The sequence below is a fragment of the Anolis sagrei genome, chromosome 4, assembly GCF_037176765.1.
Source record: "Anolis sagrei isolate rAnoSag1 chromosome 4, rAnoSag1.mat, whole genome shotgun sequence".
NCBI lineage: Eukaryota > Metazoa > Chordata > Lepidosauria > Squamata > Dactyloidae > Anolis > Anolis sagrei.
Window position 1 is genome coordinate 156,394,448 of NC_090024.1, and position 25,089 is coordinate 156,419,536.

The following is a 25,089-nucleotide window of genomic DNA, read 5'->3' on the forward strand; positions in this document are numbered from 1 at the left end:
TGCATGGATTGAGAGCAGTACGTGTGAAAAAGATCTTGGAGTCCTCGTGGACAACAAGTTAAACATGATCCAGCAATGTGATATGGCGGCAAAAACGCCAACGGGATTTTGGCCTGCATCAATAGGAGCATAGTGTCTAGGTCCAGGGAAGTAATGCTACCCCTCTATTCTGCTTTGGTTAGACCACACCTGGAATATTGTGTCCAATTCTGGGCACCACAATTCAAGAGAGATATTGACAAGCTGGAATGTGTCCAGAGAAGGGCGACTAAAATGATCAAGGGTCTGGAGAACAAGCCCTATGAGGAGCGGCTTAAGGAGCTGGGCATGTTTAGCCTGAAGAAGAGAAGGCTGAGAGGAGATATGATAGCCATGTATAAATATGTGAGAGGAAGCCACAGGGAGGAGGGAGCAAGCTTGTTTTCTGCTTCCTTGGAGACTAGGACGCGGAGCAATGGCTTCAAACTACAAGACAGGAGATTCCATCTGAACATGAGGAAGAACTTCCTGACTGTGAGAGCCGTTCAGCAGTGGAACTCTGCCCCGGAGTGTGGTGGAGGGTCCTTCTTTGGAAGCTTTTAAACAGAGGCTGGATGGCCATCTGTCAGGGGTGATTTGAATGCAATATTCCTGCTTCTTGGCAGGGGGTTGGACTGGATGGCCCATGAGGTCTCTTCCAACCCTTTGATTCTATGATTCTAGAAGTAATACTGATGATGATGAGATTTTTTAAGATATGGAACTTTCCCCCTATTGCCAGACATATTTCTTATTTCTCCGGTTTTGTTTTAAGGAATGGTAGCTCTTTTGATGATTACTTCAGCAAAATCATTCCCCATATCTGAGCTTATGGAACAATTTGATGATTGATATATACTCTTAATTTTATATTCAAGTTCTGAATTTATGATTGCACCAAATATCAGACCAGGGATCTTGATTTTTTTTTATCTGCCCTTTGAGCTTTCTGTTATCAGAAACTAGAGTTTTGCACTTAAACATGTTGAAAGTTGATCAAGAGTCACTATCATAGACCAATGGAATGAGAGATTGATTGTTTGAGAAAAATTAGAAGGCAGGTTGCAATGAGAATTAGGAGGAACAAGTCTGAAGGATACAACATTGAGAGAACAGCTAAGTCTAGGATACGATGGACATGTTCATTCCCATAACAGTTCAGGATGTGATAGAGTCTCCTTCTAACCTTAGCTTTCATCAGTCATGGCTCTGGTTCAGGCTTTAGGCAATATCTACAAGGGTTAGAATATATATATATATATATATATATATATATATATATATATATATATATAAGCTGTCCCCTGCCACGCGTTGCTATGGCCCAGTCTGTTGATATGGAAAATAAAGTAATGAGAAAGTGTTGGTTTCTAATAGATGTAATTTCTTTATGCTTGTGGGTAAACAGTATTTATTGCTGTTTCTTTGTCAGTGTTGATGTGGAGAGTGTCTGGTTTGCCCATCCTGGAACATGCAAGATATCATTGTCCTTCTTTAAAGGTCCCTTTCAAATCTATGCCACTATATCTGTATGTGTGTGAATCATATCTATCTATCTATCTATCTATCTATCTATCTATCTATCTATCTATTAGGCCTGGGTAACAACGGAAAAATTTGTTTCTAAAATCGATTTGTAATTGGGGGTTTTTTTTGTTTCGATAATTAAAATAATTACAAAATTTTCCCTTAAAAAAGTTCGGTGTTTACGAAATTTCGTAAATATTTACGAATCGATTCGTTAAGATTGCGCATGCGTAAATCACTTCCGAAACTTCGTTATTGGTGCGGGGTCGATTCGTTAAGGTTATAACAAATCGATTCGTTAATATGGCGGGCGCGATTTGCGCATGCGCAAAAAATGACTTCCGAAACTTCGTTATTAAATACGAATCGATTCGCTATCAAACTAATAACGAATCGATTCGTTAAGATGGCGGACGCGATTGCGCAATGCTAAATGCTCTATAAACAAAATCATTTCATAAAATAAATCAAATAAAATAATCAAATAGAACAAGATATTAAGATATTAAATAAAAAAGTAATAAGATAAAGTAGCCAAAACTGAGTCAATTTAATAATATAATGAAATAAACAATAATATAATAATAAAATTTAAATAAATAAAATATAAATAATAATAATAATAATAATAATAAATAATAATATAAAATTATATAATATATACAATATAAAATAAAATAATATTATATAATAATATATTATTATATATATTATATAAATGAAATAAATAATAATATAAATATTTAAATAAAATATAATTAAATTTCTAAAATATTTATAAAATATAATTATAAATAATAATAAAAATAATATATAAAATTAAATTATAAATTATTAATATATAAAAATAATGTTATTATAAAAACTTAGAAAGTAAATATAAGAAATAAATAAAGAAAAAGTAACAAAAAGTAACAGAAATTGCACTTTGAAAAAACTCTGAAAATTATCTGGGAAGTATTGCATACATACTAATTTCTGTAGCAGTATTGCAAGTTAAGTAAGAAGGACCAACTTCACATTTGGGGGTGGTGTATCTTAATGTGCATCCTTAGCCCTGTTGTGGAAAGATGCCTCATATCTTTTCCTCTGCTGACGCTCACACTGCAATGCCTGCAAACTGCCAAAGTGGCCCTCTGATTATGGACGTCATAATGATCCCATAGGAGCGATCTTGGCCTACCCCTACTAGGCACTTCAGATGTACTCATGCTCGTGTTTGGACTGTCGGTGTTTGTGGAAGGGAGTATAATTGGTTGTTTCTGTAGCTCGCCCTCCATCAGCATGCAGTCCTCTTGATCACTAATTCCTGTGGTGGAAGCACATTCCATATTGTCTTCCTCCCATTCCTCTGACACCGCCTCCTCGCCCTCCTCTTCATAACAAGTAGTATCAGAGGTACTTGGAAGGACATCAGGATCTGAACGTAGAGTCTTTCGAACTGATGAAGAAGAAGGTTCTGCCATCTCACAGCTGGTTGAAGCATCTGTGGGTGTTCAATAACCATCTCATTGGATGAATGTTCCCTTCTTGTCAATGTGTTCATCTTCAGTCCCCTGCCTTTCTTCGGTATTCGCGATAGCACTTTGCCCTTGCGACTAGAAAAGCCGGGAAGGAAGTGTTTCATCACACTGGTTGGAACTACACAAATAATGAGCAAAAGGACCTCACTGGTTGGAACTACACAAATGAGCGAGCACTGTATTATAGCACTTTGTGTTGGCAAAAGGAGCGCACTGGTTGGAACTACACAAATGAGCAAGCACTGTCTTATGTAGCACTTTCTGTTGGAAAAAGGAGCGCACTGGTTGGAACTACACAAATGATGAGCAAGCACTGTATTATGTAGCACTTTCTGTTGGCAAAAGGAGCGCACTGGTTGGAACTACACAAATGAGCGAGCACTGTATTATAGTACTTTGTGTTGGCAAAAGGAGCGCACTGGTTGGAACTACACAAATGAGCGAGCACTGTATTATAGCACTTTGTGTTTGCAAAAGGAGCGCACTGGTTGGAACTACACAAATGATGAGCGAGCACTGTATGTAGCACTTTGTGTTGGCAAAAGGAGCGCACTGGTTGGAACTACACAAATGAGCAAGCACTGTATTATAGCACTTTCTGTTGGCAAAAGGAGCGCACTGGTTGGAACTACACAAATGATGAGCGAGCACTGTATGTAGCACTTTGTGTTGGCAAAAGGAGCGCACTGGTTGGAACTACACAAATGAGCAAGCACTGTATTATAGCACTTTCTGTTGGCAAAAGGAGCGCACTGGTTGGAACTACACAAATGATGAGCGAGCACTGTATGTAGCACTTTGTGTTGGCAAAAGGAGCGCACTGGTTGGAACTACACAAATGAGCAAGCACTGTATTATAGCACTTTCTGTTGGCAAAAGGAGCGCACTGGTTGGAACTACACAAATGACAAACGCACACACAGCCACAGAAGAGTCTTTTATTTTTTTAGAATATTTTTTGGTTTTTTTTAAGAATAAAAGACAGGTATTTTTAAAAAATATTCAAAAATGCAAAATTAACCAAAAACTGGCCCTGATGTGAAGCAAAAAAAGCCACGAGACAGAGCAAACGGGAGCACACAGCAACAGAAGAGTCTTTTCTTTTTTTAGAATATTTTTTTTTAAGAATAAAAGACAGGTATTTTTAAAAAATATTCAAAAATGGAAAATTAACCAAAAACTGGCCCTGATATGAAGCAAACACAGCCACGAGACAGGGCAAACGAGAGCACACAGCAACAGAAGAGTCTTTTCTTTTTTTAGAATATTTTTTGTTTTTTTTAAGAATAAAAGACAGGTATTTTTAAAAAATATTCAAAAATGGAAAATTAACAAACAAATTAACAAAAACCAAAGGAAGGAATGAATCCAAGCAAGGAATGAATAATAAGCAGCAAGGAATGAATCCAAGCAAGGAATGAATAAGCAAGGAATGAATCCAATCCAAGCTTAGCCAGTTGCAAGCCAACCCAATGCAAGCCACCCTCCCGGACCTCTTCTCTTCTCCCTCGCCTCTGCAACAATGAGCTGTACGGCCGCGCGGAGCCGCTTTTAAAGGGCTTGCCGGCCAATCAGAAACAGCCACGGTGCACTGCTTGGGTGCTTGGGAGCGCCGGATTGGCTCCCAGGGCACCAGCATCCTCCATCCCATTTACGAAACGGGCGGAAGCTCGTTAAAAGTATGGGGGATGCCATTTCGTTATTTTAAAACCCTTCCGGGTTTGAAAATGTGTTTTGTATTCATTTTGTAATTGTTAAATATAACGAATATTTAACGAATTACAAAATTAACGAACGAAACCGCCCAGGCCTACTATCTATCTCTATGGCTGGATGGCTCTTTGTCAGGAGGACTTCGATTACATTTTCTTACCCTGATGAAGGGAGTTGGATTGGATGACCTTGAGTATTTTCTGTTGGTCATGGGGGTTCAGTGTGGGAAGTTTGCCTCGATTCTGTCGTTTGTGGGGTTCAGAACGCTCTTTGATTGTAGGTTAACTGTGAATCCCAGTGACTACAACTCCCAAATGTCAAGATCTATTTCACCCAAACTCCATCTATGTTCATATTTGGGCATATTGAGTGCTTGTGCCAAGTTTAGTCCAGATCCGTCATTGTTTGAGTCCACAGTGCTCTCTGGATGTAGGTAAACTACAACTCTCAAACTCAAGGTCAATGTCCATCAAAACCCTTCCAGTATTTTCTGTTGGTCATGGCACTTCTGTGTGGCAATATTGGTTTAATTCCATCATTGATGGAGTTCAGAATGCTCTTTGATTGTAGGTGAACTATAAACCCCAGCAACTACAACTCCCAAATGACAAAATCATAATTTTTGAGTGATTGTCACTCCTTGTGTTGTGAGACATTTTGTTACCAAATTTGGTGTGATTTCATTCATTGGTTCTTCTTTTTTTAAGGTACTCATTATGCACAGAGCACACACACACACACATCTGTTGTTGTAAAGTCATACTCACTGCTATTATTAAAAATGATGTAGATATTGGGTTCTTGGTGTAAGCACTCTTTTCTAAAGGATCCATTTGCAAGTTAGTATTAGGTATACTACTGGCCAGGTACTTGATATTCACATCCTTGAAGTTTGCAACTACTTATTAAATGTGTTATTCCAACATACTTGCACTAAAAAAACCTGGCATCATCACACCACTACTTATTGAGCAGCTCTTCCCCCTGTAAACTTAGTGGTTCCTAGCATGGACACAATTCCTGGAATCTTCAAACTCCCTTCAGGGATATCTGCTTAATTCTGAGTTTAGAATGTGGATTTTTTAAAAAACAAAAACAAAAACAAAACAAACCCATAGTAAGATGATCCAGGTATTGCAAATCACATAGACCAGTGGTTCTCGGTATTTATTGCATATTTCACAAGTCACTCTGGGTATTGGATTAAAACAAAAAGATGAGCACATGTTTACTGGCATTGTACATATTGTATTTATCATCAACAGTATTTTTTACGCCACAAAAAGTTGGTAGAGATAGCATGCTATACTTGCCAGAAGGCATAAGAAAGGGGGAATTCTTATTGTTAAAGTGCTGTGTACTATTCTTTTCTGTCCCTCCTAATGGTATACATATTATCAGTTCAGATGAGAATTACAGATCTAGATTTTCTGGACAAAATAATACTTATATATCCAATTGAAAACCTGAATGGATGAGACTTTGCCTCTCTGTTGGTGTGGACATTTCTCTGATTCTCTTATTACATATCCCTATTGTTTCTATTCGATGTGTTGTGTATAATATACAATACATACTCACATGGAATCAAATGTTTTGTACTTCCACATGCTGGGTACAGATTGGACCGGATTCTGTATGAATTAGACTAGATTACACTATTCAAATAGGGCTGCTGATTGGAATTTGAAGTAATTTCCTTCTTTTTAAAGAGGGAACGGAGTCAAATGCCATCTGTTTCCTGATACACAATAATCATAAAGGCTTCAAGAAGAGGAACACTGAATAACTTCCTTTAAAACTGTCTCTGGGAAAAAAATATTTCTACTACATAAACACTAGAAATTTTACCCCAGAAATAATTTGCAACCTGCACAGAACTAAGCTGCAAGCAAATCATGGGTAAAATTTCAAGGTCATAATGATTAAGCTTGGGGCCTTACTAAACGTGATGAAGGCTGTTCAAAGGCTTACAATTCACACACGTCCCAGTACTTTCTGGTGCAATAAATATGTAATATTATATCAGTGCTCTCAGTATTTTTGTGCAGATCTTGCAATGTCAAGTTAAGCTATTAGACAGCCAACATTTTTAATGAAATGAACTGGAGGAGGAAGGATCTGGCTTCAGTTATAGTATCACAATGTCTTGTCCTGCAATCTGCTGTCATAGTTTAGTGAAAAAAGAAATCAATGCAAGCAGGTTACAAGTAATCATCATGCGAAGTCTCTTAGAGAGTGAAATCTCTACCGCAAGAACAATCAACTTGACTCAAATTTTCCTGATAAACTAAAATACCCAATTTGTTTCGAATCCTTATAGCCTTTAAGCCTCTGGGACAGTTCACACATCATGCTCGCGCTCTGGGGGGTAACTGGAAACATCTCCTGAACCACACTGCTTCACAAAGAAGCTGCAAAGTATGGAACTGCCTGCCCTGTGGATCTATTGAACAGATGGTAGGTGCCCATTGGCATGTGCCACACAAACACATCCTGTGGAGTTGTGGAAATATGCCATGTTACAGGGATAAGCCGCACAGCATGACGGTCTATATATTTTGCCCACTATATAGAGCAATCACTGTGCAGAAGCTGTTTCAAGTGGCCTCCCGCTGACAAGTATTCGATGAAGGCCTAACTGCTCTCCAATGTATAAATGAAGCACTTTACATGACAGAAAGTACTGCAGAAATGAGAGCGTTCAAATTCTGGGGTTTTATGGCAATGTGACATAGCAGTTTGAACTTTGGACTATGATTTTGGAGAGCAGGGTTTTTATCCTTGCCTGGTTATGAAAACCTTGGGCAAACCACACTGTATTAGGCCTCATCTACACAGGCATGATTTGAGGTCAGAGTATCTACATAATGTGCACCCCCAATACATGCCGCAACACACAGACAGCCAAAACCAGTGTATTTTTTAAAAACTCACCCGAAATTTGGGATTAAACAATAAAATCTGCTGAAGCCAATCAATGTAGATACTATGCAAAGCAGGAAGACAAGAGCACAATGTGGAGAACTTTGAACACTGAAGCACTCAGCAGTAGAAACCAGTATTGCACAGCTCAACAGTAAGATAACAAACACCTCCTCCTGGTGAAGAAGACAGTGTTTCCATGGGTATGCTTGCTTTGCCTAGACTGCTGTAGCATTGATTCTTATTAGAGAGGCAGCTTCTTTTTAGCACATTTAGCCGTAGGAGGTAGAAAAAAAATTCTTTGGATCAAATCTATTTGCATTCAACTTGGAGTTAGTTCATGGGTGCCTGTGTAGGTACTTTGCAGTGAACCAGCTCTCTTTAAACCACATCCCAACATGGATTAAATGGCTGTGTTGAAACAGCCTTAGTTTCAGAAAACTCCACAATAGGTTCACTTTAGGGTTGCCACAATTTGATTTCTCCTTCCCGTCTGCTGGATGGGAAAGGCTATTTGCTCACCCCAATGAATAGAGACCAGTTGAAATAGTCCCAACTGGTACTACCTTCGGGGGGGGGGGGGAGGGGAGCAGAGTGTAATACTTAATACATCTGCCTCACTCAGCTCCAGCACTGGAGCCACGAACTTTGGCCCACCCTCCCACCCTACAACAGTGTATCAAGGGTATGCCTCTGGGGCCAGGTAGGATTTTTATTCATGTATTTATTTATTTACTATATTTATACCCCACCTTTCTCAACCCTGAAGAGAGCTTTATACATAGGCAACTATTCAATGGCATAAAAACAACATACAATTAAAATAAACATTTAAATTAAGACTGCAAATTAAAATATTTAATCCCCCCCCCTTTAAACAGGGTTTTTTTCACCTACCCTACACTGTTGAGGTTAATGGGTAATTGGCATTAGATAGAGCCATTAAATAGGCTGCCATGCAGAAAACAAGGATACCATTTACATCTCAGTGTGCACCTAAGGAACCCATTTGGTGAAGGCCAGGAACAGGAACCCTCACCAGTGAGTTTGCTCAACCAAGGTGGGGGCAAACAGAAATGGACTTGGAGGTGTGGGGAATATCTAATCCTGGGGTTTGAATACTCTGCAATTTCCCTAAACAGTTTCCCTGGTTGAAACTCATGTGAGTTATGCAGGGAACTCAGGTGTCTCACCCAAGTTAGGTGAGGCCTATGTCTGGAATGGCCACTGTTTCAGCTTAAGACAACACCAAATTCAAAACCCACTTTTAGCTGGTTGCAGTTCATGAAGAAAGTTTAAATAGGTAAAACAATTACTAAAAGTTGCTCATATTTATCCCAACACAGTTGCCTGGTCTCATTGTTTCATTGATGAGTGGGCAAATCAGAAATAACTTGAAGGCATACAAAAAAAAAAAGATTTGGAAATTGAGTATGGCATAAAGTTTAATGACACTAGTCACTTTATTCAAAGAATACAGTGTTATCTCAAGTTAGCAGATGTAGATAGATACACATAACTAAGTAGCTGGAAGTGGATTGTAAACTGGCAGGTCAGGGGGAAGAAATGCAAAAAATGTATGAAAAACCAGAATCCAAAATATGCATTGTAGTAATACTTTCATTAGACCAACTAAAAGGGAGATATTCTATTATGCAAGCTTTCAAAACTTACTGATTTCTTCATCAGACAAAGTCATTAAAATATACAAAAACGACAGTGTCAGAGTCATGGTCCTGCATCCATATGATGTGTATTGTGGAATTTGTTGCATGTATATTGCTGCATGATCAAGATTGTCACACTTGAACATACACACATAAGGTTTTTTTCTTTATTATAGCAACTGTCTGGACAAATTTGCCAGTTTCACTTTCTTCTACATCCATTTCTTTAAATTCCCACTAACAATTTAATAATGTCTTTCATTATTCCGGCCCAGCTTACCTGCCCGAACGTGTCTCTCCCTATGAACCATCTAGGTCTCTAAGATTGTCTGGAGAGGCCCTGCTCTCGGTTCCGTCTCCTTCACAGATGCGACTGGCAGGAACAAGAGACAGGGCCTTTTCAGCAGTGGCCCCTCGGCTATGGGGTATTAGCTATGGGATAATATCCCTAGGGATATTGGATCAGCCCCCTCCCTCCTAACATTTAAAAAGAGAGCCAAAACCTGGCTTTTTGAGCAAGAATTTGCAGATGAAGTGTAACAGGCTATTTTAGATCCATGGAATGATTAGATGATGCGACTGGAAAATTATTTTAGTAATGAGATGTTGTGGACTTGTGTTTTATTGTTTTTATTGATTTTGTTTAATATGATTTATATTATATGTTAATGTTTTAATTATATTTTATGTTATTGGGGGCATTGAATTTTGTTGTTTGTAAACCACCCTGAGGTGGTCTATAAATATGGTAAATAAATAAATAAATAAATAAAAGACATATGTGAATACTGGTAAGCGCGCGCGCGTGTGTGTATATATATATATATATATATATATATATATATATATAATACCAAAACACAAATCTTATTTATCCCGTGGCCAAACTCCTTAGCTGCAGCTATTCCTCACAAGTCCCTTGGCTGTTTGAAATAAGAGTCTAGCAGCAAATTAATTAATTAATTAATTAATAAACAGAGAGAGACTCTCATTCTCTTTCAGTGTTGTATGTAAGTTGTCCTGAAGATGGTACATCACTCAAGTGTTAACATTTGACATAACAAATTGGGAACCCTAGAGCAATCCCAAGAGCTTGTGCTGTGTGAGGGAATGCCAAGAATGGTGTCACTTTTTTATTCTATGAACAGAGGTCATCAGCATGATCACTGGGTTTCATGTCAGCTTCCCTAGCGGAACATTATTATCCATTGCACTTGAAAATGGTTGGCCAGCTGAGTAGGCACACAGCAGGCCAGCTTTGAGGGCTTGAGGGACCTGCTGCTAATCTCATAGCATCTATTTCCTGAAGCAGCTGCTTCTCTGTGTGTAATGGCTGGTTTGGGTAATTTAATATGAGTTCTGAAGATTTTTTTAACCCAATGAATACATTTTCAAAGCTTTCATTATTTCTCTATTACTTTATATTTTATTTCAAGGTAAATCTTTCAAAAGTTACTTTTTGAACTTCAGCTACCAGAAAAGGTGTGCATACACCTATATGTTGTATGTTCATAGGATATTATTTCTTCCTGCACCAGAGTGATACTTTTCTAATAGCATTTCTGTCAATGTGGATCTTCATTTGTTTAATTAAAGAACAAAGAACTACAAACCCCTTTCCCACATCTTTCCATTTTTTTTTTGCATTTTTAGACTTTTTTGGTGAAAATTCCATTTTTGAAAAAAGGTATGGAGAACACATTATTTGCTCTACAAAAAATTGAGCTTTGGGGAATATATCCCTCCCAGTTAGAGTAAAGAAATAAAAAAAGCTTTATTTGCATGAAATTGAGCCACATTTGAATATTTCCCAACCAGTCTAAATGTTTAATATTGTCCCTAAATTGTGAGGGTAAGCAATATAGATGACGAGGGTGAAGGGGAAAGACCCATAATTAACCTTGTTACATGATTGTTCATTTGTTAAGACTTGAGAACTAATAATCATAGAAAACTAATATATCAGGGATATTTTCTGGTTTTTTGGGTTTAACCCAAACAGATTTTTTTAAAAGAAGCAAAGTAGCAAATTTCAATATAAATTCAACATGCAGTTTTCCTTCAGGATATATTCAGTTTTTAGTTTTCAACAAATCCCTCTAAAGCTTTAGGGTTCTTAGGATACAAGGAGTCAATTTTGAACAATTTCATGATTTTCTACAGGGAATCCTAATTCAAATACAACAAAACATTGAAAGAAGTAGTGCTCTTGGCTATGTAGCATTGTCAAAGCTTTTTAATATGAACATGGGATCCCAGGTGTATGGAAGTAAGATGTAAATAAAATGTGTCATCTTCCAAATGAAAAGTAAATAAGACAAATCTGTTAACATTTTGAAACATTGTTTGCTGAAAGTGGAAAATTTCTATAACTTTCTCAGTGTGTTATAGAAGAATTCAACTCATTCAGGTAGAGGTATATAAAAATTCTCTGTAAATTTAGGGCTTAACATTTCCTTCTTCCCCAAACAAACTCCAACAAGTTAATGTTTATTCCTCTCAGCATCCCTTTTTGGCAGAATAATGTGGATAAACCAGGATTACTATTTCACTTGGAGGATGATGACTTCATTTCAGGTTTAGTCTTGCTTAAAGACATCCCATGAAGTCAATATGAATGACTTAAGTTTGTTATTACCACTCAAAGTTTTGTTGAATTCAATATATCTAAAATCTAAGTATGATAAAGTCTGGCTCCATTGTGTTTATTTTTCTCTGTGATGAATTGCTCTATGTATCTCTCCAGTAATCCAAACCTTGTTCATCCATAATCAAGCCACAGTTAACGAAGATTACTTTTCATGGTCACTCAGTTGAAAAAGAATTACAGCATGCATCATAAGTGTTGTGGTGGCTACACCTGTTTGAAGCTGTATATTTTGTAAGTTGTACCTACCTCAATAATTTGTTGCCAAAATGTCCCCAAAAGTGTCAGCAGGTAAGCCTTTAAATAATTTCAAGGGTAGTTCAAAGAGCTTTGGAAACATTAGCAAAATTATGATGTCAAGGTGATGTGGAATGTACAGGAAAGCAATTCATTTTAGCAATGGGAATAATGGAGTCACAAACTAATTTTGAAAATTAATAATGAGAAGTATCTAAAAATCATTTGTACATTTACTGCAGAAAAAAAGAAACATGATTGGTTCCTGCAGCAAATTAGGCCTGAACTCTTCCTGAAGTCAGTAGATTAAACTGAGGCTGTTCTACTTTGGACATGCCATGAGACTGTGTGACTCATTGGAAAACATGATAATGCTCACCAAAGCAGAAGGCAGTAGAAAGGGAGAGGTAGTAAATTATAGATAGGTTGATTTAATGAATCAGACTTTGTAGGATCAGACAAGAGCAGTTGAAAACAGGGTATCTTGCAGGTCTCTCTCAATAGTGAAGTCACCATAAATTGAAGTCAACTTCGTGACCAAAAAATCCAAACAAGATATATATGTGTGTGAGTATATGTGTGTGCATATATATTCTGTACAATCTAGAAAATTGATTTTAAAAATAATTTTGAAGAGTAGGTACTTCATAGACTTCTCAAGTATATATCTGATTTTATGCAACCTTGTCACTTTGTGAAAATGTATACAACACTGCTGTTATCATCTCCAGTGATTAGAAGGTGCCATTTCAGTGTAACTACCAGGATCACAAAAGCTAACGTAATATTTTTGTTTAATGTAGTCAATTCAGTTTCAAACATTGACAAAGGCATTAGGTATGAGCTTGTGACATGTGTCTAATAGAGTTCCACGACAGCTGACTGAGATTCCAGAGTCCCACAAATTACCTTTCCTTTAGTCCTAAAGCCTTTTGGATACTTTCTAAGTCTCCCACCTGACGTATTTAATCTGTTGAAATGAAAATTGTAATGATGACAGATATGGAAGATTTGGACTTCCTTGCTGTGAGGGGGAGGAATAAAAATGAGAGGGGAGTGGTGGAGAAAGCTCTTGTTTTAAGCATACACCAGCATTTTAGTAACCTTGTGAGATAATGGTGTGTCAAGCACTGGTTGTTCCTAACAGTATAAGAATGTTAACTATGTATTAGTATGTGTAAAGTACTTACTGCCAGACCCTTAAAATGTGATCCCATTATATAAGGTTGCATAGCATGCTGCTCTAAAAGGCTAGACAGGAGCTTCTTTGCATTCAAACGATAGAGTGTAGAGAAACCAGACAACAACACTGCCTCAGTTTACCATATGTCCAAAATTTATTGCCTTGACATGCTTGTTAAAGTTTTAGATTTCTTAGATAAAGGGGAACTGCTCTCAAGACTATAGATAGCTCTTCATAGATCTTTTCTTCCCACTGTATGTGCTGCACACATTCAGGTATTAAAAGCTTCAGAAATACCAGGAAAATCAAAAGTTTGTCTCTTCATCTGCATTTCTCCCACAGATGATAATCAAGCAGAAAAAGTCAGGGTGTTTCAGGACCAAACTCTGCCTGCAATGATACTGAAAAGAACTCAGATAACTTGTTTCCTTCAAGCATGCCAGATTCTACCGAGATGGAATAAATCCAGTATACTGTCCACAGTAGTAGCCCACAGCAATAGTACTGAACCCAAGAAATTTGAATATATCCATCTCCACAGCCATTACCATAATTTTGTCATTAAGTCCAAAGTGAACATGTGTAACTTTCTCCTTGCACCACCAATCAACTTTATTATAGCAGATTGCTGTTGCTGTTGGAAAAGTCTGGAAGACTGTGACTCCCCCAAAGCCACCCGGTGTATTTCTATGGCTCAGCAATCTCCTGAAGCTCTAATTGGCTTCATGTTAGCCGCCCCGAGTCCTCATTGGGGAGATGGTGACAGGGTATAAATAAAGCTTTATTATTATTTATTTTAATCCAGCTCTCAAATTACAGCAAATTACCAAAAGAAAAGGAAATTTCCAAGCAGCAATACATTGTTGTGAGCTCTTATATTGTAAGACTTAGCATTTTTGGTGCTTTGTCTTTAATGAACAGATAAGACCTGTTACAAAATATATGTTCTCAAATGGAGATGAAACTATAAACCTGTTTTACTGATCTGAAGCAACACAGTAATGCTGAATTCTGGTCTTCCCTTGAAAACATGACTGAGAACTCTTCAAAATTTACCACTACCACCCCTGTTTAGACTGAATCAAGACAATCTATTAATCATGGGGAGTTGGGGTGAATGCTATTGTCTGTGTCCATTGTTTTGAGTGTTGGAAACATATTCCTTTTATATTTACATAGAATAATGAGTTTTTACTTTTTGTACATTGTAACCTTTGATGTGTTTTGAGGTTAAACCATATTAAAGGAAGGATAATAATTTGTCTTTAGAGTGCCCTTTTTATTTGCCTTTCCCCACTTTGTAACAGAGTAAAATAGCTACCTTTTCCAAAAAATCAGATGATTTGCAATGTTGTGTAAACCAAGAAGTTACATTATATCTTAGTTTGCAAAAAAACAGGGGGGGGGGCAATGAAAATGAAGACTGACCCCTTTCATTTGGGTCCCTCTCATATATAATCTATATGAGACCCAAAAGCTTTAAACTTCTATTTGATTTCTGTGATTAAATATGTTGCTTTTTGCACAAGTCTACAAATGACTTTAGTTGTGAAATGTAGGGAACCCAACAGACCTTTCCCTTCAACATTTTTACATGTTTCACAAGTGAAGTCAACAGAGTCAGTGGACAGTTTAGTCCGTTTATTAATAACATCCCCTGGCACCTGCAAATTTTTATCCTGTCACTGAATCATATAATTTGGAGTAATGATTTTGCAGGAGATAATGAACATAAGCTTTTTACCTTGACATATAGATTGTTCTACTAATCCTGACTGGGTTTTACTTTATAGAAATGATGCCTGTTGGTGGCTAAAAAATGTTTCTATTGAGAATAAAAAATCCATTTAAATAAATATATCCAAATCACCACCTCATGTGCATATGATATGCGAAATAGAAGGTGTGTGATGCACACTGCTTTCCTAGCTTAAATAAATCAGTTTATCAATCCTTTTAGAGCCGTAGCAAACTAGGTTCCTGCAGGAGGAAACCTTGCTAGCAAGTCCCTGACGTCATGAGCCTGCACCTCTCTCCCCGCCCCTTTCCCCGCCCCTTTCTCTTTGCCAGCGTGGTTTTTCCTTTGCTAGGGCAGCATTGCCCGCATTTTCTCTCAGTTGAATTCTGCCAACTGAGAGAAAATGCAGGCAATGCTGCCCTAGCAAAGGAAAAACCACGCTGGCAAAGAGAAAGGGGCGGAGAAAGGGGCGGGGCGAGAGGCGGAGTCTCGTGACGTCAGGGACGTGCTAGCAAGGTTTCCTCCCGCAGGAACCTAGTTTGCTACGGCTCTTAAACAGTGGAATTTCACACTGTTCATATGGGTATTTGCCTGATTTCATTGCCTTTGCTGCTGCTGTTGCTTCATCCTCCCAGTCGTTCTCATCCTCATCATCTATTTTCCATTCCTAGCAATCAGTCAAAGTGTATGCAACACACTAAACTTTAAAAACACTTCACTCTATGCATCTGAGGAAGTAGAAGGGATGGATCTACATTGACATTTTACCCTGGGGTGATTCATAGTGGAAAATATTGGATGATTTTGATTGCTAGCACCCCAGGTGCTGCAGAGGAGGGAAGGGGGTCTTGACTATCTGTTGGTACCAAACCTAGTTTTCCACCATCTGACAACTCTTACTTAACCCTCAGAAAGTAGTAGCAACATGGTAAGTTTTTCCCCCATTCATTGTCCATGGTGGTAAAGCTTTGCAGCTGAATGCCTTTCCAGTTATGCAGAACCTGAAGATTTTTGTTTGTAAGTTGCATAGGATTCAAAATTCAAACAATATTTTATGCAAAGCATCTTTATTCTTCCCCATTTGACTCTAAGGTTTATCTGGACCGTGGCACTTCTTGGGGCATGATTTTTTGAGGTTCTGTGAGAACGGGAAAAGAAATGCATATATTTCACCTTTTAAATCTATTTGGCTACACAGGTTACTGAACTATGCAGTAACACACAAGAAAGGCACATGGTTCAACTGAAGGCTTACTTCACAGCAGGCAGTGCAGAACGCAGAAAGACAAACAGCGTAAGAGTTCTCTTCAAAAGGCAACTCAAAGTCATCTGAAAGAGATGTAGATAGAAAGTGCAGAGAGGAGAAAGTCCAGAGAACACCTGATGGTTCCTTTCCTGTCAATCTGAGTGGATTATGAGTGACTGCTGGGTTTTCAGCCCCTGGTCGTACAATGTAAATTTTTGATGCACTGTGGTTAGTGGCAAAACCATCATTCTTAGAAATGTTCCCAGTGACTAAAGTAAGCAATGAGTTACAATTCATGCTTCCCAGAAAGCCACATAGCCATAACTCTCAAGTACGATGCCCTTCACAATGATGGATAATCCACATTTCATTTTCATATTTTAAAGAAGACTTGCCTTCCCTCATTGGCATTACCCAGACATAACTCTCTGCATTTGGAATGCAGGTGGGACTTCTCCAAAAGAATGGTTTTCTTCTATGTAGAGTGATAAATGGGGAAGAGATATGTGCAGTGCTTTTCCAAACCAGAAGTGAGAGCACACATTCAGATTTCACTATGCAATAGGCTGGATGTGTTAAATAACTCTCAGAATATTCAAGAATATTGCTATATTTAAATTAGCAAATTGTATCCTCACAACAACCCTATGAGATTGGTAAGGCTAAGAGCCTAACAGCACTTTATGTTAAAGGACATGGTTGCATCAATACAAACATATTTTTCTTAATGCTAATGTGGGTTGGTCCCCTGTACCCACAGATTCTGTATCCACAAATTTATTCATGGTTTTTAAATACCTTTAAAAATTTCATAAAGCAAACTTTGATTTTGCCATTTTATACAAGGGACCCCTTTTACTACATCATTGTATATAATGGGACTTGAGCTTCACAGATTTTGGAATAAGGGGAGGATATTGTCCTGGAAGTATTATTATTATTATTATTATTATTATTATTATTATTATTAAAAGAATTTATATTCTGCCCTTCTCACCCCAAAGGGACTCAGGGCATAGCACAACATATATACGGCAAACATTCAGTGCCAGAACATAAAATATAAATATACACAACACTAAAATCAGTTTAAAATCAATTGTTTAAAACCTCAAGTAAAATCTCAAATAAACCTTAATGGATAAGGTCCACTTTTTTTAAATGGAAAGTAATATTATTAAAACTAGAAGTCACTTACTGGCTTTTTCTGAGTTATCAGGAAAGAGTAACACTGCCCTAAAATGCGCTCAATCTTAGCCTACTGCTTTCTTATATACATTGTGAGAAAAGGTTTTTCAAAATGTCAACCCACACCAAGACAAAACTTCATCACTCATAAGACTGAATTCCTCAGTTCTGCCTACCTCATCTTTCCTTTTCCACAGAAAGCTAAATCAGCGTTGAACTCAAATGATAAATTAATAATGAAGAATAGCAGCTTCCTGTGTAACACTGGGCAACACATCCCAGAATAAAAAAATGATCTGTCTTTTTCTGTTAGATGGGAGTGCTCCATGAGCTTTCTACAGCAAATTCTGTTCACCTGGTTTGTATTCACTGCATTCTGTTTGTTTTTTTTCCCTTTTTTTTCAATTTGGGAAAATGAACATACTTAATTTTTTCAATGCCTTGAAAAGTGACATAACTTTCAATACTTTTTATTCAAAATAAAATAAAATAATTTCCATTAAAAAGAACTATGAAGGTAGTCAGAGGTCTAGAAGGGAAACATTGCACTATGTCACAAGACCTCATTTCAGGTAGAAAAGGCAGATTGCACGATGCAGTGCAGATGATGCATTTCTATAAAGATTTTGAGAATTAGTGGGCATAATAAAGTGTGGGCATGAAGAGCACAAAATATAGAGCCATGCACAAACTATGCTCCTGAAATTATCTACCATATATTTAAACTAAGGTCATTTTGCTGAAGTTTTCAGGGGAAGAAGAAATGTTATTTCTTGAGGATGAGAGTTGTCATCAGCATGTTTCTTTCTTTTCTCTAAAAGTTTCTGTTGATACTGATGAAAGTAACAGCAGTGACAGACTAACATTTTGCCTCAGATCTAGTATTGTTCTGAAGCACTGTCTCGGTGACCACACAACTCTTACTACCTCAATGGAAATGAGGAGAGCAGGCTTGTTTATAGGGCGTTGGGCAGACTACTTGCAGATCTGGTTTTAATCACCTAAGCATTTCTTTCAACTTATCTTCATCTACCATTTAGGATGCTGTCTAATCCAACATAATAGCTGGAAAAAGGTGTGGTTTTGGGGAGGTCTTCAAAGTCATCTTCTATTTTTAGAAACATGAGAAACATCATCCCCATTCTTGTAAAAGTTATGAGATTTCTTTGCTAAGTTCTGCCTCAGTTTTCCCTGTATTCTGACCACTGATCTTGTTTACTATGGCCTTGTTCTTGTATACTGTTAAATATGGAGGGAATAATTGAGTCCTCCAAATTCTGTCTGTCTATCATCTATCTATCTATCTATCTATCTATCTATCTATCTATCTATCTATCATCTATCTTTGCAAGTTGTACTTTTATAAGACCTTTTGCCTTCTATGCCAAATAGTGTTTGTGCCTCACCAAGCAGCAACTCCCAGGATTCCATAGCATTTGGTCATGGAATTTAAAGTAGTGTCAAACTGTATTAATTCTACAATGTAGATACATCTATGTCTTTAATCTAGTATTGCATTGGTACATCTGTGTCACTACCATCTTCATGCCTCAGTATGACATACAACTTGATTCTGCAATCGAGGAAACAGCATCCTTTCCTGTAATCACCAATGGAATCAGCTTTGTCATAGATCCCCATTAGCTTTAGACCTATGTTAGTTTTAGCATAGGAACTGAACTTGTGGCCTTCTGTATGGTAGCCTTTTGATGTCTTTAATATCTGCATTCAACTTCTTTCCCTGCCTTCTTCTTGTGCAAAGTGTATTATGATATCCCTTAATGGGATTGTGGATGAAAATGCTTCTTGTAAAACCAAAGCAAAATATAGCAAATGTAAAGAATTGTGCACTGGATGTTTCAAACAATGCAGTCTCATGAGAATTCTATCAAAGTGAAATTATCACTATGTGATGCTGGGAGTTTCATAGAATCATAGAATCCACATTGTATGGACAAGAAAGTGGAGAAATGTCCACACTCAGTGCTAAACAATACAAATGGCACCATGCCCTGGAGATTTTAAATTTGCTGTTTTGATATCAGTCTATGAAGATTAGAACACTCTTTTCTTTTCTTTTGTACCTTTTTTGCTGAAATATTGCAACAAAATCTAATCAGGATCATACATATCAGAGAAAGAACAGAAGAATGTGTATCTTTGGACATCAATTAATTTATGTATAGTTACATATGTCCAGATAATAAGAGGAAACCAGATATTGAACAGGCATTGGGGGGGAGTGAGTGTCTCTTTTTTTCTTCTATGCTGACAATGAGTTTTAGAGGGACTACAGAACCTCCCTTAATTTTGTGTACGCAGTTTAATAATGAATAGCCTATAAGCTGTCTCATACCTTCCCTGAGTGTGAGTACAATGGGACAACCCGGGTGGGAAATTGAAACAGAGGCCAATTGTGCACTTTCAGCAAGCCATACTGTTGTGCCTTTGACTGAAAAAACATTCTACAAATGATTTAAAGTCCTTTCATGGTATGTAATTAAAGCACCATGATTCCACTTTTAGTCATGGTTCCATCCTGTGGGATCCTGGGATCCAGTTTAAGGAAGGGCATTTCAAATTCTCAGGAAGAAAATTCTAATTGACTTACCAAATTACAGATTAATTTGAGTTTCTTTCTTCAACAAAAAAAGTGCACCCAGCTTCTTTCCTACTGGAGTTTCAGACAACAAAGGAACTCACATGTAACTAAGTTGACCAAAATTGCAGAAAAAGTAAAACAAGTTCTGTGAAGTTCTTGGTTGCCCTTGGAAACTTTCAGAATGGTTTTCTCTGAATGGTCTATTCCACAATTAAAAGATGATCAACTCAAAGAATGTCACCTGGAAGGCTAAGTTATGGAAGACGAGCTTTTCCTTAATTCATATAAGATGCTAATGTGCTTAGCATCTGTCCTCATGTAGTATTTATTACAGATATAAGACTGCAGCTCTTTAAGACATGGCCATCCTCAATGCTATTTGCATCTTTATAGATATCTGCATCATATTCATGTTGGCATCCTGATAGGAGTCAAAAATGTTCTCTGTTCCACAAATTGCTTCATAGCTTTTTAAGTCAGATGTTGAGACAAAACAGGTAAATTAAAAGTTATGGTACCAAGTCATGGAGCATCCTTTGTCATATATCAAAGACTCACATTGCAATTCATTTTCTGAAAGAGCAAATCTTATTGTTATTTTGGAGATATTTCTAAAGAGAGATTCAGATTTCAAAACTACTAAAAATATGTATGGTAATGTTGATAGACTCTAACATCATTTAAGCCAAAGGGGATAAAAGAGAAGATAAGCAGAGAATGGCTTCTGTAACAGCATACTGACAACCAGTGCAATCATCCATCCAATGGTTTGTGGGCTACTTGCATACTAGACTCATATAACATTTATGCCAAGATGACAACAAAATGTTCTCCTAGTACAGTGATTCCCAACTTTTTATTGACCAGGAACCACTTTGACAAGGGACTGCTTCAATTTTTTTGTTTCTTTTTTGTTGTTAGCAGGGCCCACAAGGTTCAGAAATAATAAACTGTGTTAATCTAAAAATAAACTTTAATCAAAACTTTTAACATATTTGTTAAACTTAATAGTCAGCATTTGCGAGGCTTGAGAAACAGGCTGATTTGCCTGAAGCATTTTTCCACAGAGTCCACTCTAAATACTGCCATGTTGTCATGAAACAGATTTGTGTAAATACCAAAGTGGGAGCTCGAAAACCTTAGCCATATTTTTTCATGACCCCAATGGGCATGACCCTTAAAGGGCAGGGCCTCGCCATTTAAGAAACAGCACTTGAGAGAATTCCCCCCACCCAAAGAAGGAGGGGGAGGAGGGGGGATCAGGCACAGAGATGAATGCCTCCTGCAAGAGACACAGAGGGTCCTGTGGGGATTTATAAAAAGGCACCATGATGTGATGGGTTGACTGGAAAGAAATGTGTCAGCAGCTGATTGGCTGAGCCAGTCAGGAGCCAGAATTCTGATTGGCCACTGTCTCTAGCTTGCTGCTGAGAGAAATGGTTTTGACTGCCACTTTCACCTTGGAGAGTGAAGAGAGCACTGACTGGAAACAGTCGGGAAGGAAATGGCTGCCAACTCTCTGAAGCCTTATCATTACTAAGGAATGAAGCATATTTTAAAGACTGGTTAAAATGACTGTTTATTCCCTCTGTGCTCCGTAAGAATTCAGAGATGTATATATTGTTGCTCTCAGGCCCATAGCCAGGATTTCGATTCGGGGGGGGGGGGGTGAGTTTTTTTTTTGGGGGGGGCTGAGTCTGAGTGAAAGAGGGTCTACCCTAGCAAACCCCAATACCCCCATGCATATGGAATATATTGAGTATGGTGATCAGATCATGATATGAATAAACATAACAGTTTAAATAATGTACCAGTAAGGCCTTTTCGCGAACCATCATGAGAATTTCAGAGGGGGGGGCTGAAGCCCCTCAAGCCCCCCCCCCCCCCGGCAACATGCCTGGTTGCTCTGTTTGACCTTTTGAACTGAAGTAATGTTACAGTTACTCATTACACAAGACTGAGTGACACATTATTATATTGCAGGGTATATTTTGGTTCAGAAACAGTGGTAAAGCTTCTGTTTATTTACATTTACCACCTCCAACAGGTCCTTCCACACAGCCATATAACCCAGAATATCATGGCAGAAAATCCCACATTATCTGCTTTGAACTGGGTTATCTGAGTCCATTCTGCCATATATTTCAGTTCAAAGCTTCTTCCTCAATCAGTGAGCTGATTGAGGAAGAAGCAAAAATCAGAGACTGAAAGATTTTATGTAAACTGTGGATTAATGTAGCTGGAAAAGATACTTTAGACTTCTAAACAATCTCTATTGTTTTTGTAATGTGAAGGCTACATTCTTTCACAGATGGTCACAAAATACAAAGCTCTTCTTTGAGGACACAAGTGGAGCTGTAAAAAAGAAATCTAATTAGGGGCAGAATGAAGAGTTAGAGGCAACATCAGGCAATTTGTAGCCTTTGTGTTTCAGAGGCCACCCTTCCTTGGCCAGGCTCCCAACTCTTTTGCTCTACCTTGCTTTCCCACATGACTATTTTCTGAGAGAAGGAGAGCTGCCAAGAAAGTCAGTTCCAGCACTGTTTGCATCAGCCTTTTCTTTCCACTTCCCCTCCCCAAACTCCAGGAGCCCTTGCAATTCCGAAGCCCCCTCCCTTCCTCCTTTTGTTCCTTTCCCCTCAAGAGAGCCACAGTTAGACCTGGAGAGTGTGGATGAAAAGAGGGTGCATTAGAGAGTGTGGATGAAAAGAGGGTGCATTTCCAAGCTACTCATGAGCTGACCCCTCTCTCCCGCTTCCTGCTCCCCTTTCTCCTTCTCCCTCTATTGGCCCCCTCCCTGTGTGATTTGCTCCTGCCTCTCCTCCATCGGGGCAAACTGCTGGTCTGTAGCCCATTGGATGTAACCCATATTGTACAAACTGGAGCTTTAACATAATTATGAAAGAGTTGAATAGGTTCAGACCTTAGAAAACAAATCTTCAGAAAGTCGTTGAAGGCTTTAATGTCCAGAAACACTGGGTTGCTGTGAATTTTCCAGGCAGTATGGCCGGTATGACCCCTCGACTTCTGAGGATGCCTGCCATAGATGTGTGCAAAACATCAGGAGAGAATGCTTCTGGAACATGTCCATACTGCTTGGAAAACTCACAGCAACCCAAATTTTCAGAAACTTTTGCACAATATTTTTTCTTAGGTTGATACCATATTGCTTTCTGTATAGAGATCTACATGCAAGGGCTCTGAAAAATACTCCTAGGTATGTGGCATAGGCAATATAACAGTAGCATAGAGATTTTCTTGATAGTAAATAAATTTCTCAGCAACTTCAATGCCAAATCCAGAGATGGCCAGGGCACTACAGGTCATGAGGGTGGGGTAAGGGGATGGGGATATTTATGGTACAAAGGTGGGAGTAAGCACTAAGGAGTTTTCTTCTCAAGCCATTTTGTCAATGCTTTAGTATTAGAAAAGGAAAGAGGGGAAGGAAAATCATGCTGCTCAAGGAAAGATCTACTGGCATCTAAGTAAATTCGTGATAAAAAAAAACCCATTGACTATCCATATTGGACCAATATAGCATAGGTCTCTGCCCAGATTTTTGTTCTCTTACCCTTAAAACATGTCTGCCAGGCTGCTTTTTTCAAAGAGTTAGGAACAAACATTTGATATACTTTCTTATTGTACCTTAGAATCAATGTCAAAGGTCTGGTTTCTCATCCATCAGTCAAAAAGAATCAACTAGACAGTGGCTAAAGATAAAGCCTTATCCATCATGTCTTTATAACAATTGTTTTCTTGGGAAAACATTTTTTATTTTTAAGAGAGTAAAACATAGGTGGAAATGTTGTGTTCCTCTTGATAATGCTAAATTGCATTTTACCAGACTACAAGTCCTAGGATCTGGAAAACAGCTAAACGCAACATTAAACCACTGTAAATATATTGCCGACATTTTTTGTTTTGCTTATATGATACTAGTGAATTTTCTAATTGATGTCTAATGCTGGCTTTGTATTCTTGATTTTCCCTCCCTCCGCTTACTTTTTAAATTTGTGCATTTTGTATTTTGTATCTATTTCTGAATACTTCCTAGTCAGGATGTTATTCTAAAAGGTGGGGTATGTGCATATGTTCATTGAAATGTCATACATCTTGGAAACCTGTCAGTTCTTTCCCAGACTTTTCCTGAAGTGCTGCTAATCACATATTTATCTGAATGAGCAGTTCAGCCTTTCAACAAGTGACAACAACTCCAGCTTAATAAGATTAAGGCGTGTGCTTTTTCTCGGCTCATCTTTTTTGCTTTGTGGAATCTCCTGATAAAAAATAACACATGAAGTCAAGGGGAGTTAATATTATGAAATCCGATCGACTCGCACAAGATTATCTCTTGCTTGAAAGGTGACTTGACTGTTTCTCCTGACAAGCTTTACTACTTCTGTTACTATGTCAGTTCCCGTTTGCATTCTGACATAGTTTTAGAAGGTAAATTATAAAGCTAGGTATATCAATTCTGAATTCAGCCAAGGCCGAGATGGAAAGGGGGCAGGGAGAGAGTTGGCGGCTATACAATGATACACTTGATTTGAAAAAATGAATGTTTGCAGGCTATATTTGTATCAGCTATCTTCCACTTTCAGAACTTCTGTCTGCTTACCATTTGGTATCAGCTTTGCCTGTGAAGTCTCAAAGAAGAGTAGAGGCTTTCATGGCCACCAAAGATGTAGCCCTTACTTTTAACTATTGAAATTACAGGAAGCTGCACATGGTAATATTCACAGTTGGCTGATTTGCTGTCAAAAGGCTGGAGAGAGCCAGAGTTACCTTTCTCCAACCCAACTTCAAAGTTTTCTACGAGAAAGTGTAATGCACTTGGGGCTCTTTACATAGTTGGATTAAAAGAAGTGTAGAACA